This window comes from Eublepharis macularius, chromosome 6, assembly GCF_028583425.1.
Source record: "Eublepharis macularius isolate TG4126 chromosome 6, MPM_Emac_v1.0, whole genome shotgun sequence".
In the NCBI taxonomy this organism is placed as follows: Eukaryota; Metazoa; Chordata; class Lepidosauria; order Squamata; family Eublepharidae; genus Eublepharis; species Eublepharis macularius.
In genome coordinates this window covers 56,149,330-56,169,103 of record NC_072795.1, presented here as the reverse complement: position 1 = coordinate 56,169,103, position 19,774 = coordinate 56,149,330, and the positions used below count along the sequence as shown (strand labels likewise).

Here is a 19,774-nt window from a genome sequence, read left to right as displayed (position 1 = left end):
GGAAGAATCAAGAGTGAAATACCTTAAGGATTGTGGAAGCCATTGAAAACCACATTAATTGAAGCCTGGATAGAATGGATACTTCAAGTTATCAAAGGTATCATTAAGGCTAAAAGGATGCGGGCATGGTTAACAGCCCTAGTCAAGGAAGCCATGAAAGCCACTCCCACCCCCAAGCTCTTTTAACAATGGAAAGTTTGTCTGAACAAGGTAAACAGAAAAAAGCAGAGGTTCTGGCAAAACAAATTTTTAAAGTCAGCTGACAAAGTGGCAAGCAAAAAAAAAAAAGATTTTGATAAGCACATTGCTAAAAACATTAAGACAAACAATAAGCATTTTTCCCAACTATATCAGGAGTAGGACACCAGGCAGGGAGACAGTTGGCCGTTGGATGACAAAGGAATTAAAGGATTGCTTAAGGAAGATGGTGAGATGACAGGGAAACAGAATGAATTCTTTGCATCTCTTTTCATCACATAAAATGTGGGGTGTGGAGCCAGAGTGTTTGGAAAGGGTGTCTGAAGAACTGACTCATACTGAAGGGACAAGAGATGGAGTTATAGGGCTCCTGGGTAAATTAAAAAACTGATTTAAGAGTCCAGGGCCGATTCCAGACGGCCCTCCCCATCCCGAAACGTTGCGCGTCATCGCGCGGAAAACACAAAATATCGCGTTTTCCGTGCGACGACGTGTGACGTTTCGGGATGGGGAGGGCCATCTGGAATCGGCCCAGGTCTGAATAGCATACATCGAGTGCTCTTAGAACTTGTTGATCTTCTAACCAAGTTATATAACTTGCCATATAAATCATCCTTTGTACTGGAGGACTGGAAAACCAAAAGCTCATTGTGAGGAGCTCAAGGAAGATCTCTCCAACTTAGGCGAGTGGACAACAAATGAAGTACAGTCTAGGTAAAGTGCAAGGTGATGCCCACTGGTGCAAAACCCCTCATTGTAAATATATGCCAATGGATTCTGGTCAAAACTGAGTGGGAAAGAGATCCTGGAACTGTAGTGGGCAATTTAATAAAAATGGTGCCTCAGTGTATAGCAATGGTGAAAAAGGTAAATTCTGTGCTGGGGATTTATAAGGAAAGGGATTGAAAATAAAGCAGCAGATAGTGTCATGTCTGTGCATAGTTCTATGGTACAGCACCATTTGGAATAATATATAAATTTCTGGTCATTGTATATCAAAAAAGATATTGCAGAGCTGGGAGAAGTCTATCAAGATGAGTAAAAATTTGAATCGCCTCTCAAATGACTTCACAGCTTTTCAGTTTAGAGAGAAGATGTCTTGGGGTGGGGGAGGGAAAGGACATAATGGAGGTTTATAAAATTATGTATAGGGTACAGAAAGCAGATAGAGAGGACATAAATGGGAACCCAGTGTAGTTTAGGACAGGCAGTACAGAAGAAAGGAAATACTTCACTCAATAATTAAATTGTGGAATTCACTGCCAGATGATCTAGTGATATCTTTGGGCATAGATGGCTTTAGAAGGGGATTAAACAGATTAATGGATCCCTCAGCAGGTACTAGGCATAGTGACTAAAGGGAGTCTCCACATTCAGAGGCAGTAAACCTCTGGATACTCATGCTAAGAGGCAACATCAGGAGAAGGCCATGGCACCTATGTCCAGTTTGCTGGCCCTACTAGGCAATAGCCTAGGGTTACCAGGGGTCTCAAGGGCCAAAACGGGAGTGCAGGGGGCTGGGAGCTCCCACACTTCCCAGTCATACTAGCACGACAGAGGAGCTGTAGAGTATGCTAAAGCCCTTCAGTTTCAATAAAAATCGTCTCCAAATGGGGTGAGGGGGAAATGTGGGAGTACCTGCATGCACTTCTCCCCCCCTCCCATGCCTTCCCACCCCCATTGGCCAGGAGTTCCCCCACCCCAGGCAGGGGGATGGAAAGCCTACAATGGTCGATGTCTGAAACAGATGTTAGGGTAGATGGACTACTGGTCTGATCCAGCAGGGCTCTTCTTATGTTCTTGTCCAGAAGCAGCAATATTTCTCAGCAATATTTGGTTTTCAGATGGTCTGTTTTAGTAATAATTTGATAATTTATTTTCAAGAAAATCCTTAAACATCTAATTAATGATTCCCATTCTGCTATCTTGCTAGACACCCACTGACAGGTAGGCATGGCTTGATAAAACTTCTTGTATTTGCTGTAGATTGTCTAACTCTACAACGTTAAGCAGAGTTACACCTTTCAATTCCCACTGACTTCAATGGACTTTGAAGTGTATGAATCTGCTTAAGACTGCATGGTAAGACTACTGTTACCAGACCCAATGTTTGAGCCATCCGATGACATATAGTTACACGTTGGTGCTGGGCAGACCAGTAGGCATATTTTGTAGGATGGTAAATGTTTTTTGGTATTGATCTACAAAGCTGATAAAAATGATCCACAGGAAGCTGTCTGTGTAGACAGCTGTGGAGTCATACTAAACCTCACTAACTGCTGGTATTTTTAGACTCATCTGCACTCTTTCTGTCTATAGATTTAGAAAGCTTTGGAGCTAGGGAGGGACCCATATCAATGTAAAATTGCTCACACCAGCCGTAAACTTTCAGGGTAGGATGGATACTAAACAGGAGCACACACAGAAACAGACTTGCAATTATAAATGTCACATTACATCAGACTCATGCGATAATATTCAACTACCTCTCCTTGGCAGTTACTTGAAATTATTACTAGTGATCATGACTCTAGTCGCCTCCAACAACAACTGGCAACCCTAGTCCAGTTCTTTTGACACACAACTGTCTGTATCACAAATGACATTGCTATTTTCAGCCTAATTGGCACCTTTGACACATGAGCAACTTTTTTTGCAGGCAAAACTTATTCAAGTGACTGGGATACAGTGTTCGGAAGAGGTTGCTTCTAGGTTTCAAACCTCAAGATGCTAATGTGCAATGATGGAGAGTGGGCCAAGGCAGCAGGGATATTTGTCTTAATGAGATGGGTGAGAAGAAATGGGCTGTTGACATGAGTCCAGTGTGAAATCTTTGCATAATCACTGCTGTCTATGCAGCGGTATAAGGGTGGAAAATTTAGAAATAGAAATAAATTTCTTAAGCTAAAATAAAGTTAAGAAACATTAGTTTGACATGGAATTGTCTCATCTAATCATAATGATGGATGTTGCGCCATTAAGGACAGGAAAAATCATACCGCTTACTCTCACTTACACAATTCTTTTCGTTTTCATTGGCTGTGGGTATCTGATTTGCATAATCACTGCATGGTAATGTGCTTTTGCATGTACAATGTTCCAAGCTATGTGACAGCATCCAAGATGGCTTATGAGATTTTCCAATCCCTGTCATGACAGGTAGGTGCAGAAATAAGGAGGGGAATAGAAGGAAGGTACAAGAGAACATCTCAGAGACTGCTACTTAGATTTAGCCTTCAGTAGTTTACTTTGGTCCATTTTCCTCATTTATTTGGAATGCCAGTACGCCAATGACAACAATGATCTCCCAATAAATTCCACCCAGGGCTAATGCATTTTGAGGCCATCACCTCAGAGCTTATTCAACCAGAAGCTACCAATTAATTCATAAATAGGAAACTCTCTCCAGCTAGAGGTATAATAATGCTTTAATCCTTGCCAATGTGAGGATTCATTAATCAACCAATCCTTTGTGGCTTGTGACTGTATATACAAAAAAAAATGAACAGAGAAAGAATTGCTTTCTCCAATGTGGATGTCAAAATGTGAGGCTCAAAGCCGAATTGGCTCTCTCTCTCTCTCTCTCTCCCTCTCCCCCTCCCCCAAATCTTAGTTACTCTGTGAAAATACATTTCACTGTTGCTGCAGGATAGATCTCAGGGTTACATTCCTAATAGCATGCATAATTCAGTAGGAGAGAAAATAGGAAAGACCCTGCTGAGCTATCCAGAAGGGCAGAAAAGAACACTGACTGAAGCATTATGTAGAGAGAATGGGGATTGTCTATCTGCTACAGTAACAAATAGGAAATCCAGAATGGAAAGGAGACAGGAAGAAAGAAAAAGCCAGGCGTTATTAATGTAGCCTTACTGAAAGCTCAGCAATTCTCCAAATCCTTACTAGAGACACCCCAAAGTAATAAACAGCTCAAAGATTCCTTTAATAGTTGAGATGAACCTGGTGACACTGTAGATGGACGTTATACTTGATGGCCTCAGCTGATCCTCACCGTATTTTGGCTTCCCAGTATATTTGAGATGAGTTACAGTAGATCATAGACATTAGTGGCAGATTCAATGGCTCCCAGATTGTGGTCAACCAAGAATACAGAACTGCTGCTCAAAGTAGAATGTACTTCTCTATACTGAGTGTACAATGCACTTCATATGCATCATACTAATAACTGAGTGTTTCTCCTACATTTTCAACTCTACCACCATCTCCCACATTGACAGTGAAACTAAGCAGAGTTGCTCCAGTTTAAGCCCACTGAAACCAATGGGCTTACACTGGAGTAACTCTGCTTAGGATTTCACTGCTAAATTTATTCAGCTAGCACTCAGTTCAGGGGGTGAGTGTATTGAAACACACGCAGATGCAGCTATTTGCATGCAGTGTGCTACTGTGCACCAGGTTTTGTAGATATTAAAGATTTGTTGAAGAGTGTTTTCTGGCTTTCTCCTCATCTCTGTCATCTCTATCGCTCTCTTGCTCATGATGAGACTACTATGCAGCTTCCATTGCGTCTGCTAGGTCTCGCCCAGCACAACTTTCCAGAGTGATTCAGTCTTTCATATCCCTCACACATGGGACAAATAAAAATGTAAATTCAGTAATAAGCTGTGAGGTTTTTGGAGACTATTTTGCAGATAAGATCTTGTCACTCCGCCAGGACCTGTCCACCAAGGTTGATGCAGTATGTGAACTGGGGGGCCCTTGGTTGTCCTCAGGGTTGATATTAAATCAATTCAGGCCACTCTCCCAGGAGGAGGTAGGCAGGGTCCTGCGTGCTGTGAAACCTACCACATGCCCACTGGACCCGTGCCCATTATGGCTGGTGAAAACTGGCAGTGATGGAATTTGGGCACCATTAGCTGACATCATTAATCTTTCTCTGAGTTCTGGGATTTTTCCAGACTCACTGAAGGAGGCAGTGGTGCGGCCCTTATTAAAGAAACCATCACTGGATCCTGTTGATCCAGCCAATTCCCACCCAGTTTCAAATGTTCCATTCCTGGATAAGGTAATTGAGAGGGCGGTAGCAGAACAGCTGCAGGTATACCTGGATGATGCCTCTATCCTGGATCCATTCCAGTCCAGCTTCAGGCCTGGCCATGGTACGGAGACGGCTCTGGTCGCCCTCACAGGTGATCTGAGGCGACACCTGGATCAGGGTGGGTCGGCACTGCTGGTACTTTTAGATCTTACAGCAGCGTTCAACATGGTCGATCATAATCTTCTGACCCACCACCTTGCTGATGTGGGGATTCGTGGGACAGCCCTGCAATGGCTGAACTCCTTCCTTCGTAATCAGGGACAGAGGGTGGCACTTGGGGAACAGATGTCTGCTCGCCATTCTTTGGTATGCGGCGTCCCTCAGGGGGTGATTCTTTCCCCGATGCTCTTTAACATCTATAGTCCTCACTACCACTCAGCCCTGGCTGACTCACAACACAGCCTGTTATTTCAGAATCCAAGCAGTAACTCACGACAAATGGTGGTGTAGGCAAGTATCACTCTTCTGGTATAGAGACGGCTTGACTAACATCACTCTGTATTCAGAGTTGAGCTCTACAGGGACTTGTTGTGACTCAGCAAATGGGGCTCCACAACCCAACTGAGGGTTGAAGACCACCGAACTAAGGGTTAATGTTGGGAGCCATTAACATTGGATTCCCTGGGGAATTAATTGCTGACCTGGCACTGGCACCAACCATTCCCACTATTGTTAAAAAGTATGTCTTGTTTGCAGATACTGGGCATCAATGCAGGCTTAGGGAGACTGAGACCCTAAGTCCCTACTGACAGAAGGGATGCTCAAGATCAAGGTGAAAACAATGATTCGGATGCACATGAGTAGTAAGAGGGTTCAGAGAAAGATTCAAAAATAACACAGCTGTGGGCTGTGTGGGTGCATGCATACAAACCCACACAAGGAGAGAGAGCATGGCCAGTGGGGCAGGGGTTGCAAACAGCAGACAGAGGGCAAAGTGAGAATTTCAATATGTACTGTTGGGGGAAGAGAAAGGTTGAGAGGAATAAGAGGGAAGCAAGCATTCCGTTGAGTGAATCCCAGGAACTACAGTTCATGGGCATCAGATTGTCATTAGTTAATATCACCTGAGGTTTTGTAGGTTCAAAACAAGAAATTTCTAAATCATTAAGAATCTATATATTCAGGATATTTTTTTTTTAAAAAAGCATTATTCAGTATAGATAATTATTCAACATAAAGTCCAAAATACTTGAAAAAGAGGAAATGAGAAAGATAATATTGTGCACATGGACAAAGAAGTTTAATAGGGCATCCTCAGAAGAAGCATGCAAAAGAAACTGAGTTGGATTCAGTGCTTCCTTGAATAGATCAAATCTCCCTCCTTCCCAGCAGCTCCTTGTGCCCACTCAAAAACTATTCTGAGTGCTGGAGAACCTTCAGGAACAACCTGGGATGCAGTGCAGGGGGAATGTAGAAAGGCGGAATTGCCAGATATCTTCCCCTCACTTGATGTGGAATGGAGCAAAAACTCATAGAAGAAGGGAGAAGGAGATTTCTGCCAAGCCCCCCTTACTGCCATCCATTTCCTCCACAATGACTCTCATGGTGTTCTTAAGAGTGCTTTGGGTCAGGGCCGGATTGATAGGGGGGCAGGGGGGTAGTCTGCCCCTGGTGCCGCCAAAGAGGGGGCGCCGGGCGCAGCCGCCAACACCGGGAGTGTGCAGGCGGCAGGACAGGGGCGCACTTACCACGTGCCACCTGTCCTACAGGGCAGGTGAAAGGCAGCACGGGTGGCTGAGAGGCCGCCCACGCCATTCGCCTGCCCCGCAGGACAGGGGGCGCACTGCAAGCCGGCCGCCCCCTGTCCTGCAGGGCAAGCAAATGGCTCGGGCGGCCTCCCAGCCACTCCCGCTGCCACCGCCAGCTCTGCGGCACGCTGGGACAGCCAGCTTGCCGCAAGGCGGCACACGTCACCCTGTGTGATGATGTCACAGAAGTGACATCATCACTCAGCGCCGGGAGCATGCACGCGCTCTGGGCGCCGGCAACTGTAGATCTGGCCCTGCTTTGGGTATAGATTTTCTGGGGACATGAGGGCAGCAGCACTGAGAAGGAGAATGCAGTTAAAATCCCCCTCTATCAACTCACTCCATTTGTGGAAAGATGGGATCCAATGCATTATTAGTGGCAAGAATTGGGGGAAAAAATCAAAACTAAGATTCAGGAACCCATAGATTGATTATACTGTTTCAATTAACAGAGAGAAATGGAGATCATGCAGTGCAATAGTTTGCTTTCTTTTACACCTTTAAAAAAACTATTGGTTTCAGAATATTTCTTAAATTTGGTGGTTTCGAATATAATTGTCTCTTCTTAAAGGTATTTTCACAGACTCGGTCACACAGAGTTATTTTCTGCACAGATCTTCTCTAGCAGACTAAACTCCACACAGACATAGATTCACCCAGGCCTTTTCACACAGCTTATCTGAGCTAGATAGATCAATCTAATAACAACAATAATCTCTCACTTAGATATACACAGATTCTGTCTCAGGGGCATACAACATTTTTCAGAATACCACACAGATTCACTGAACTTTACAGAATAAAACCCCTTTCAGGCTTCCACACAGGTTGCCTGCTTTGCCTAAAATGAACACTTTCTCTCAGCAGAAACTAAAAACTGCACTTCACTCCACCACCCTCAGGATACAATTACTGTTCAGTCAGATTATATTCAATTCACCGATCCAGTACTCCTCCTCCTTTCCTCAGAGGTCTACATTTAAACTCATAGCAACAAATATTAGAAACCCTACATTAACAAGCAGAAATAAAGTCCAAATTAAATGCATTAAATACATTACATGCAGGCTGCACATTTTGAGGACAATGACAATGAAGCGAGGGATAAGTAAGGTTTGGAACATGATACTGGAATGATGCACAGATGGATGACATTCACTAGTCAAATACCATGAAGCGTCGACTTTTATTTGACAGAATTCTGCATCATTTACTAAGGAAACAAGCAGAGGCACTGAAGGAGCTTCACAGCTATTTTAAAAGGATGACGGATTTTGTATAGTGAAAAATTCTTTATTTTGAAAAGTTTGGATAAAGTTTTCAATGTTTAAAAGAAAGCCTTTTGGTTTGGGTTTTTTTTTTAATGGAAAACACAAAGAAAAGAAAGCTGAAAAACATAGCTGTTAGAAAATACAAATATACTTTCAGCATAAAATATACATTACAATTTTGTTTTAAACACAGATTGTCTGGCATGGAATAAATAAAAGCATTTTAATTTAAAATGTTATATTTAATGGATAACAAAAATGGAGTAGGAATTTAATAAAATATAAAGATAGGTACAATTTTTTCCCGTGGGTTTCCATTGGTACAAACATAGAGCTATCTGTGTTTTATTTTTAGCCTCTTTGTATACACACACACACACTATCACACACACAGACTCCATCTTCCACAGCCTCATCACTTCGTAAAGAAACATACTAAGTGTCTCATAAACAGTGCAATGATTGAGATAATGGAAAGTGCCTCTTATCCCCCGTCTGCCACATCACGATATGAGGCATCTCCTCACAGCCAAGGGGAGGAAATTAACAAGAGAAGCTGGAGCAACCACTTTGATGCAATTTCCTTGGGAGATAGTGGGCCACCTAATCTTTATTGGAGTCCTTTAACCTATAATTCAAAACACACACAGGTCTCTTGTTCTTCCAGTTATTTCAAACAGTAAAAAAGGACACAAAATATCTATCATAAAAATCCTTCATGACGGGCACAAGCACCACATGTAGTCCCTCAGCAAGACAGATTGGGCTATAACTAGCAGCAGGTTTTTTTTTTACATGTGGATTCAGGAAACTACAAGGTAAACAAGATACTTCACTAGATTCATATATGTCTGGCACTTAACCCTCTACCAGGAAGCACATTTCAGACATTCAAAGTAATCTCAGTAAGTCTTAAAACACCCCTTTATGGTGAGTCAGTATGGCTTTGCCACATATTGGAGAGGGGGTTGCTCTGAGAGAATAATGGCTTGATGAACAAGCCAAACTGTGTGTTATGTTGGAGATCTGCCATCTTCAAACTTCTAATATTAACATGAAAAGCAGTAATGGGGACCCAACATTGGATCAGGGTCATAGTACTAGGGGAAGGGAGTTAAAATACAAGCACATCTTGCAGTAAATATCTCCCTCCAGCAGAAGTTTTTCAATGTTACAGAAAATTCAGGGATCTTCCCCCGCAATGCGTATGGCCCTCCATGCATTCATAACTGGGGTGAGATCTGAAGCAGGGATTTCTAGTTCCCCAGCTTTCATCTAAGCCACAACACTATACCAGTCCTCAGTCCTCACAAGCTATTTAACAGAGGTCTAATTTCTACTCCTCCTTCTGGGTTAGGTGGTTTGCAGCAAGCTAATTGAAACAGACGGTAGCAGCAGCTCTGATGGAAGCCGCAGGTGTTAGAAAACATGTCCTTTAGTGTATAAACAAGAAGTAAATGGGTTAGATTTAGTAGTGCATATATATATATATATATACAGTAAGGTAACAATCAGATGGAGCTTGTCTAATGGATACATACATTTCTTCTACGCTTCCGCAAACATCTTTTACCCATAAGCCTTCAACCAAACACTATTTTGCTTCATGTGCACTTACTATTCAGGGCATAAAACAAGTCAGGTGCCCATGTCAGGTTATTCCAGAACAAATTCCATGATGAGAAACATTTAATTTCCTTATCCAGGAAAAAATAATAATGGCTGCTCAGATGAAGTGAAGTCTCCTCTCTCTTCCCCTACAACATTCTTATAAGGGATATGCGGTTGGTTAGACAGCGACACCAAATCTATGCACAAATTATACTTGCTTCTACTAAATCAGTGATCATAATAATTTAAAAATATGGTGCGCCATCAGTGTTCCTTTCTGGCACATCACAAAGTAACATAAGCAAAACGCAGGCCCTGGAGACTGAACACTTCACCAAGTCTCTTCCCTCCCCACTGCATCCCCTCTATCTAAAGCCAACAAAATAAAACAATAACTTTTTATAGAACCTCCAGCTTACTAGACATTACTAACCATAGCAAAGCAGTGACAGAAGGTGCAAAAGGGTTAACAAAAACATAAAGCTATTTTGCATAAAGCTGCCATTGGGTTCCCTACACTGTATCTTTTGTTAGCAATCAAAAAGTTAAATACCAGCCAAAACCATTCATTTTCTTTTCCTTTCAGACTCTGAATTTTTTTCCTGTGGTTATTAAATTTATTTATTTTGGCTGCTATTCCTAGTGGCAGGAAAGGAAGAGTGCAACATAATAATGCTGCTCCAAACGTGCTGGGATTAGAGAAATCAATGAAGATACTTAGGACAATCAATTGGTCACTTGTCAGGCTATTCCAACCTTTACTTTTCAATATCTATAGATTCTGCTCCAGAAAGACAAAGTGTGGTATCTTATACACGGGAGGGGCAAGTGATTTATGAGTCTCTTTTGTACAGTCTCAACAATTATAGTGCTATATGCTCCAAATTATTTTTAACATGTGTGCAATGCATTTAATGTCCAATACCAAATATAGTGTTCTAAAAGTCACCATAACAAATACACATAGATTTAGAAGAAATGATGAAGTACATGTATAGAGTTAGGCTACATTGCTAAACATACTAAGTATATGGAGTAAGTCCAAATTAATTTACTGGAAACAACTTCTCAGCAGCCAAACCACATATGACGGATGGGGATCCAGGTTTGTATCTCCAGACATCTAAACTGAAATGCAGAAACCAGCAGGAGGAGCCTGATATGGATCAAGGCCACAGCATTGGGAGAGGGGTGGTTTAACTCTCTCCCACTCCTCCCGATTTCCCAGGTGAAAACCTGCTCTAAGGCACATTAAGGATCAGGTAGAGGAAAGAGCAGGCACAATACAGGTACCTCTCTCTCTATGGCTCTTAGACACATTTCATACTGATGAAATAGCATGTGAAAAAAGTCTTTAAAAATCCCTTTCCAAAGGTCTTTGGCCCCAATCATTATTAGGAGATATCAATGCTGATTACCAGGGCCAAATAACACCTGTGGAGCTCCAGCCATGGAACCTCAGGTTCACATGGTTTAGCTTTTGGAATCATTAAACATTGTCTAGGGTTGTTAAGTGGAATTCTCTTAAATTTCTCCCTGAAATCCAGCAATCCATTTCTATCCTTCTTTTAGGAATCTGAGTCAGTTTTGAATCAATTTTTCTTTCCTGAAGAGGAACATTTGATTTAGATCTCTAAGAAGTAATGTATTTGTTTATTCATATATTACAAGCAAAGCTGAAAAATTAAAGAACAAAGTGAGCAATTAAACAAACTTTTAAACACAAGCCAGGACTCATATCCTTGCTGCATCAGATTGCTTTTTACCCTTTGTACCATATTATTGCAGCACAACAACAGGCAGAAATCCACAGGTAAGGAAATCTACACTACCATATGGTTAAAAAAACTCAAAGGAAAATTAATGAGAAACCAAGGAGAATTCCTCTTTTGAAAGAGGAAAATAGAATAAGAAGAACCAATTGCTGTATCTAAAAAATAAAATTTCAGAGAAAGAAATTCCACATTGTCCCTGTCTCAGGCTTTCAACACACCAACAGCAAACATAGGGCAAATCCACACGCCCTTGTAGCGTCCCGGCGTTGTGCTAAATGTTCACTAAACACCCAGAAGTACAGCGTTGTTCTAGCACAATTTCTGAAATCTCGCTAGAAAGATGCTATACTTCTGGGTGTTTAGCGAACCTTTAACGCAACGCCAGGACATGCCAAGGGCATGTGGATTTGCCCATACTCTCTCTAACACATAAGAATATGAGAAATACATTACAGCCTATTTTTCCCGTTGGGGCTTAAAGCAGCAAGGGTCTGGGAAAGGATGGGGTGGAAGATTTAACCCCTACTTCCACAGTACAGTAGTCCCGATCCAGATGATTATGGCCCCAATTACCACAGGTGAGGGTTTTCCCCCCAACTCAGCTCTGGTGATATGAACATGGACTGTCACATGACATTTGGTCCAAAGTAAACATATTTGAGGTCATGTTCCATATAATTTTTCCTAAGAATTTCTGCTTTAACCTTTCTACTGCAGACAAGCAGCCTGACTGAACTTTTGGTCAAAGCAGACAAGACACTGGAGAAATCTATGATCTTCCCAGTGTCATCATAAACCAGATTTCATTCTGTCTGGATCAGAGCTGCACTGGGAGAGACAAGGGTTTTAATTTTGAAACCACACAGTTTTGCAAATCAAAACTCGTCTCCTCATACTGCTGTAAACCTTTAATGGAAAATGATTGGTTTTTTCTTCAAAAGACTAACAACATCACAGGGTAGTGGATGGTTTGAATTAGTAAAATTGGAATGGGTGGAAGAGTTGAAACATCTTGCCTCTCAGTGTGACACACATCCAAACTGGGTCTGTGCATGGCTGTAATTTGCCTTTTAAAAAAACTAGCTTGACATTTTATTTTTCTTTCCACTTGGTCAAACCTAAGTAATCCTCAATACATACTGAAACAATGTTTTTCCACCAGCAACAACCCCAATCAACTTCTCTTGCAATAAGGAGATTTGTCCAATCTCCAGCGTCAATTACATCAACTATTCAACTATTGCAAGTCAGATAGACAGAACTAGTTCCAGCTCCACCTCTCCTGGAGAACAGCCAATGTGAGCTGGCAGAATGCTGGGGCCAGTGACAGTTGGAAAATCTGTTAGAGCAGTTAGTGAGAAGGAGAGAAGGTTTTGAAACTGCAGGTGATTAGCAGAAAAGAAATAGCTAGCTGTTGACACCTGTTCTGGTACACTGTAACCATCCACTGTTATAAAAGTGTATGATTATAAATTCACTTCCGCTTCCACATGTCCTTAATAAGGCAGCCTACCAACGGTATTCTGGCAGGTTATTCCACTCATTACACACGGCATTGTTTTCCATGCACAAGTGGGTGGTGATTATTCCGGTTTTTAAATGTTTTTCTGAGACCCGTCTTGGTCTTTGCTTATTTTTAATGCAGGTTTTCTGCTCGATTATCCTACCGTATCAATGTATGTGGAGGCTTTTTAGTGCTTCAGAAGAGCATTCCCACAAATCCTCCAACCACTCCTCTCTCCATTACCCCTCCTCTAAACATCACACATGTATCTTGCTCACATGCACAAATGTATATTCCCCTCCCCTTTTAAAAAGTTTTTGATGGCCATTGTGCTATTGCGATATCTACATATGCAAAGGGAATCATACTGCATTGCTTGCAACAGTGCATCACACAGCAATCGGAACAACACTGAGAACAGAATGCCATTTCAGATTTTATTTTAAATATAGAATTGTGAAATAGCACTCATCTACTGTTTTCATATTTATTAAACAGTTATGCCTTTAAAACTTTGAGCAGGAAATCAACGGTAGGGAATGGAGTACCACGCATGCACAGACTGTAAGTTTTTACATTTTTTTTCTCATGATCATGTATCTGACAGACTCTCACCAACACTACCGACCATCTTTTGTACGCTGCAGCTTGTTTTTTCACAAAATGTGCAGCTCAAATTCAGTTGCAGTTTTAACAGCAGTCTTCTACAGATATGACGTTATGCACATTGACTTCAGCACACTCGGAGAGGGGGTGGACATAAGCATGCTGGTCTCATGATACCTATGCACAATCAGAAGCTCATGAGCACAGAGATTCTATATGCATAAGAAGTATATGCACATAGGCTTCTTCCCTATGACTGGAAATGCTGCTTTTAAAAAAAACCCTGTCCCAGTCACAAGGAGAGTCCTAGTCTATTCACATACACTTCCTCCATACATGAGCCAGCAATCATGAATAAATGGGGGGGGGGTGTAAACATGCCCATTCCCCCTCTACTCATGTTGATATCAATCTGCATAACATTGGCTTCTTTAGTCCCAGCATTCCAGCCCCAAATACACACAATGGAGTCCATCCTGGTATTTCAGAGGGCTAATATAAAGCAGGGTAGAAAATTATTTTGTGCATCCAGAAAGTGATGCTTTATACTAAACTTCTGTAATGAAGGCAAACTTGATTTCCTCTGATTGCCAATTGTGGCTGTTGAGCTCAGTTTTGCATCATACTACATGCCTGGGGCTTACCAGCAAAAGAGAGAGGACCATACCAATCTTGAACAGACTGACCTACGTTTTCAGAAAGCTCTGGTGCTATAGTGGAAGTACAGCTGAAAAATTCCAGCTTCCAATATTGTGGGTTTATTACTGTTTTGGCGAAATCTGTCTTAGCATTATTACCTTCATGAGCAAGTCTTTGATGAATATAGGGCTCTAATATGCTGCACACATTTAGGTTGCTACAGCCCTGCTGAAATCAAGTGTAGTTAAGCTGTACAACTGCACATAAGATGGTAGCTTAGGTGCTCACAAATTTGCAGTTGGTTTCTGGTGGCTGAAGCATGCAACTCTCTGTGCATTTGTCTGGAAATAAGGGTCAGTTTAGATGTAATTTGTCCCACAGGCAGGTCACAGGGACTACTTACTTATGGCAATGATGCAAGCAGATAGAGGGACGTTTAGAGATCCTTTACTGTTTAAAGTCATTTAAAGTCTACTGTTTTACCCAAAGGCTTTAAATTAATACTTTGGTTTTTACCTGAACTCTGCACTTGTCAGACATTTTAAGAACCATTTTTAAACTCTACATGGATGAACTATTGGTCTGTTAGATGAATCACTGGGCTAATACAGCTGTTTAATAGAATCATAGAATCATAGAGTTGTAAGGGGCCATACAGACTATCTAGTCCAACCCCCTGCCCAGTGCAGGATCAGCCTAAAGCATCTCTGACAAGTATTCATCCAGCCTCTTCTTGAAAACTGCCAGTGAGGGGGAGCTCACCACCTCCCTAGGCAGCTGATTCCACTTTTGAACTACTCTGACCGTGAAAAAGTTTTTCCTAATATCCAGCCGGTACCTTTGTGCATGTAATTTAAGCCCATTGCTTCGCGTCCTACCCTCTGCTGCCAACTGGAACAGCTCCTTGCCCTCCTCCAAATGACAGCCTTTCAAATATTTAAAGAGAGCAATCATGTCCCCCCTCAACCTCCTCTTCTCCAAACTAAACATTCCCGAGGCTCTTAGCCTTTCATCGTAGGGCTCAGTCTCCAGACCCCTGATCATCCTCATTGCTCTCCTCTGCACCCTCTCGATTTTGGCCACATCCTTTTTGAAGTGAGGCCTCCAGAACTGCACACAATACTCCAGGTGTGGCCTGACCAAGGCAGTATAGAGAGGGGCTATGACCTCCTGCGATTTCGACGCTATGGCCCCTTTGATACAACCCAAGATTGAATTAGCCTTTTTTGCCACCGCATCACACTGACGGCTCATATTTAGTTTACAGTCCACTCTTACCCCAAGATCCCTTTCGCATATACTACTGCCCAGAAGTGTATCCCCCATCCAGTATTTGTGCTTCCCATTTTTGTGGCCCAGATGTAATACTGTGCACTTGTCTTTGTTGAATTGCATCCTATTCACAGCTGCCCACTTCTCCAGAGTATTCAGGTCTTGTTGAATTTTAATTCTATCTTCTTGGGTGTTTGCTACTCCTCCCAATTTGGTATCATCAGCAAATTTAATGAGCAGCCTTTCCACTCCTTCATCCAGATCATTGATAAAAATATTGAAAAGTACCGGGCCCAACACCGAGCCCTGCGGCACCCCACTGGACACCTCCCTCCAATCTGATGAAATGCAGTTGACCACCACTCTTTGAGTGCGGTCCTCTAACCAGTTCCCTATCCACCGAACTGTCCTATAGTCCACTCCACAGTCTTCCAGTTTGCCCATCAGAATGTCATGGGGGACCTTATCAAAAGCTTTACTGAAATCCAGATAAATCACGTCAACAGAGTCCCCCCGATCCAGTAAGCTGGTCACTCGATCAAAGAAGGAAACCAGGTTGGTCTGGCAAGATCTGTTAGGAACAAAACCATGCTGACTTCCCCGGATCACTGAGCGGTCCTTCAGATGCTTACAGATTGATCCCTTTAAAATCTGTTCTAATATCTTCCCAGCAACATCCCATCACTTCTTTAAACCCCTTCTTGAGCTGTGTCTTTATCCAGGCCAGTAGGTTTTCTTTGGCCTCTGGCCCTGAAAGGTCTAATTGGCTGCCCTCCTGGCTTGTATGTTCTAATATGGGCAAGGCAGAGTGTGTTCATTATTCACACCCTGCATCACCAGGACAGTTAAGCCTGCTCTTTGATAGTCTTAAGTGATATTGACACAGTTGGTCAGAAAGAGGTATTGCCCATGATTCTCTGGTATGCCAAACCAAAGGCCAAACTGAAAGTAAAGTGGGAAATATTCAAGCGTTTGTTTTACTTTAATGTAGCTGCTTTGGATTCCAAAGTTGCTCATATTGGAGGTATTTAACCATGTTCCCACTGTAGTAGTTTCCGGCAAGCTTGTATGGACCCCCAGGGGGGTTACTGCTCACCTGCTGGTGTCAAAAGACAAAGTTCCAAAAGAACTGGCAAGTGAAGCCTCACTGCCAGGATAGCTACTATGATAGCTTTCACACTGTCCTTATAACTTAGTTCTGACAGATGCTGGTGCTCAATCTCCAGGCTGTCAATTTCAAGGACGCCTGATCTGGGTGAAACATCTTCCCCTAAGAAAGGAGATCCTTCCGCTGTGGCAGACTCCATGGTTCTGATACAGAGAGATGTTTCAATTCCTGGAACCATGATCTCCTCGGCCAGAAAGGAGCAATCACTAACACCTCTGCTTGTTGTTGCACTACCTTTTGAAGTACTCTGTCCAGTATTTTTATGGGAGGAAAGGCATAGAGAAGAGCCTGGGTCCAATCTTTGTTTAGCACGTCTATACCTAATTCCCCTTGTTCCTTTTGCCTGGCAAAGAATTTTGGTAGTTGAGTGTTCTCACTCGAAGCGAACAGGTCCACTTCCGGGTTCCCGTATCTCATACACGCCTGAGTGAAGATCTTCCGGTTTAATGTTCACTCCGTCTGGTCGACTCTGTTCCTGCTTGTAAGATCTCGAGGTACTCTGTCTAATGGGGCACTTGGAGTCACAAAAAGAGTTCCTATCTTTTGTCTTCAAATTCATTTTCTTGGATGGAAGGACTTTCTTCTTCTCCGCACCTTCCACCAAATATTTGTCTACAGATTCTCCAAATAATTGAGCGGCACGGAGGGCAATCTAAACTCCCCTCTGTCTGGAGATCAGGGGGCGGGGCCACCAGCCATGTGACCATTTTCTCCGAGGGCAACCCACTGCGTTCCACAACCTCTTTTCCCAGAAAAAAAGCCCTGGGTAGAGGTACTCCTGTGTTTGTAGTGCCCACCTTAGGGAGGACCTTCTCTAAATCTTCAGGGAAGTCTGGGTCTGATTCCTTTTTCCCCATGTTTGTCTGAGCAATTTCCAGAGATCTCAGAACCTTGGGAAGTAATTTGGAGAAAATCTCCTGGGGGAAGAGTCTGGTTTGGATAACATCACCATTATCTTCTTGTTCATCAGAAAGTTCCCTTCCTCACTGTCAGAGTGATGGTCTGATGTTCTGAGTCTGACTGGAGTTCCCCCAACAGACTAGAATCTCCTTCCAGGTACTTCCTCTGACCTCTATTTCTCTTGGCTTTAGGGGAAGTAGAGGAGAGTTTGGGCCTATCTCTCTTACTTGGCCCTGGGGTTGGTTCACCCTTCTGTAATGTCCCTTGATTGCATCCATCACTTCTTTAAACCCCTTCTTGAGCTGTGTCTTTATCCAGGCCAGTAGGTTTTCTTTGGCCTCTGGCCCCGAAAGGTCTAATTGGCTGCCCTCCTGGCTTTGTCCACTGGGGCCTTGTAAAGATTGAGTGGAGGCAGGGGAATTAGACAAGTCTAGACCTTCAACCCTGCTTGCAGCCACGCTAGGCCCTTCCATGCCTGCCTTGGATACCATTCCCAACAGAAAGCACTTTCCCGCCTAAAGGGAATTGGGGGGAGAGAAGAGAGACAGAGAAAACAAAAGGAGCCTAATCAGAACTGTATGGGTCTCTGAAGGACAGGATCCCCTGCAGTGCTCCTACTCAAGAGTAAGTCCCCTCCATTCCCAGTGCCCCAAAGGGTCACTTACCGGGCTTCCAAAGGGTTCAGGAGCTCTCCCTGCCACTGCCGCCGTTAGCGTGCTTCAGCAGGGCTTGCCTTTCGTGTGGCGCGACACTTGCTAAACACTCACTGCCTGAGCTTTCTTTCCTTTTTGCCCAATGCTCTCGCTTCATCGGGGCTCCTGCCGTGCTGTTCCCCCGGTGTTCTGCTGCGTGGCGCGCACAATTGCCGCCATCGGGGCCCAGCACCGGCCTCACTCCCCCCCCCACCCTGCTGCATAGTGCAGCCGTTGGCTTTTGGCGTTAAGGCTGCTGCATGCCACCACAGCTGAAGCTGAAGTCGAGGAAGGTTATCTCTGTCTCCCGAGCCTTGATGGTCACAGGGGGTGGGTGGGTTGGGGTGGAGGGACAAGCCCTTCCTTTTCCCCAGGAGGCAATCTAATTTCTTTTCCTCGTCTTTTTTCTCTTTCTTTTCTTTCTTTTTTTTAGGATTGGTGCTCTGGAGAGCACAGCACTTTGACTCCCTGCAAGAGCAAGGCTGGCAAAAAACTGGTGTGCCAGAGAAGAGCCCTCCCCTAGAGGATTGTCTGATTCAACCAGCCTTGGAACAGAGGAGGAGCTACTTCCTTTCAGTCAAGACTGACCCACTTCCAAACCACAGGAGAATGGCCAACGAACTGGATTTGAATTGCAGCCACAACTCTCAATAACTCCACACACACTAAGAAAGGGATTTATTAAAGAAAACTGCAAACGCAAACAAAATAAACAAAGAAGTATGTGGAGAAGCACAAAATAACAACAGACTATTTGAGCTAAGCTATATTCACTAGAAGTCCATGACCTTGTTCCTGATGTTACCTCAGCAAGTTATAGGGCCAAACTATACATGACGAATGACACTTGAACAGCAAGTGTATTTCTCCCTGTTCACTTGCCCTCCACTCAATCCACTTGCTGTTCAAGTGTCATTTGTCATGTGTAGCTTGGCCCTCAGAGTCCAAAAGGGAGCTTTAGCTCTTACATCCAGAGGTCCCAAAGACAAAAGCACAAAGGTTGCTAGCACAGGAATCCACCAATTAGGTACCATTCAAGAACAGGAGCAAATGCAGATACAGGTGCAAGATCAGGAACAGGTCTCCTTTGCTTTCCTCCATTTTTCCCTTAGAGACTGTAGAAACAACTCTTTTCATAACCAGCTGCCTGCAGCTGGCCTAAACTCTTAGCCAATCAAAAGGGCCAAATCCCTCCACCATGGTCTGTTCTCACAGGTAAGGGAGGGGGGAAAGAACTCATCACCCCACCCCCGTAAGGCTACATGCTAACAAGGCCAGTCTCCGACAAGCTTTGTCCTTGAAAGCTTTTTCAAGTTTGCACCTGTGGCTCAAAG

At 43.3% G+C, this 19,774-nt stretch overlaps 1 protein-coding gene across 3 annotated transcripts in view; it reads right to left on the bottom strand.

Moving 5' to 3' along the window:
- EPHB1 (EPH receptor B1) overlaps positions 1 to 19,774 on the bottom strand; it is a 421,589-nt gene that overhangs the window by 121,072 nt on the left and 280,743 nt on the right. The gene's annotated exons all lie outside the window — the stretch shown is intronic.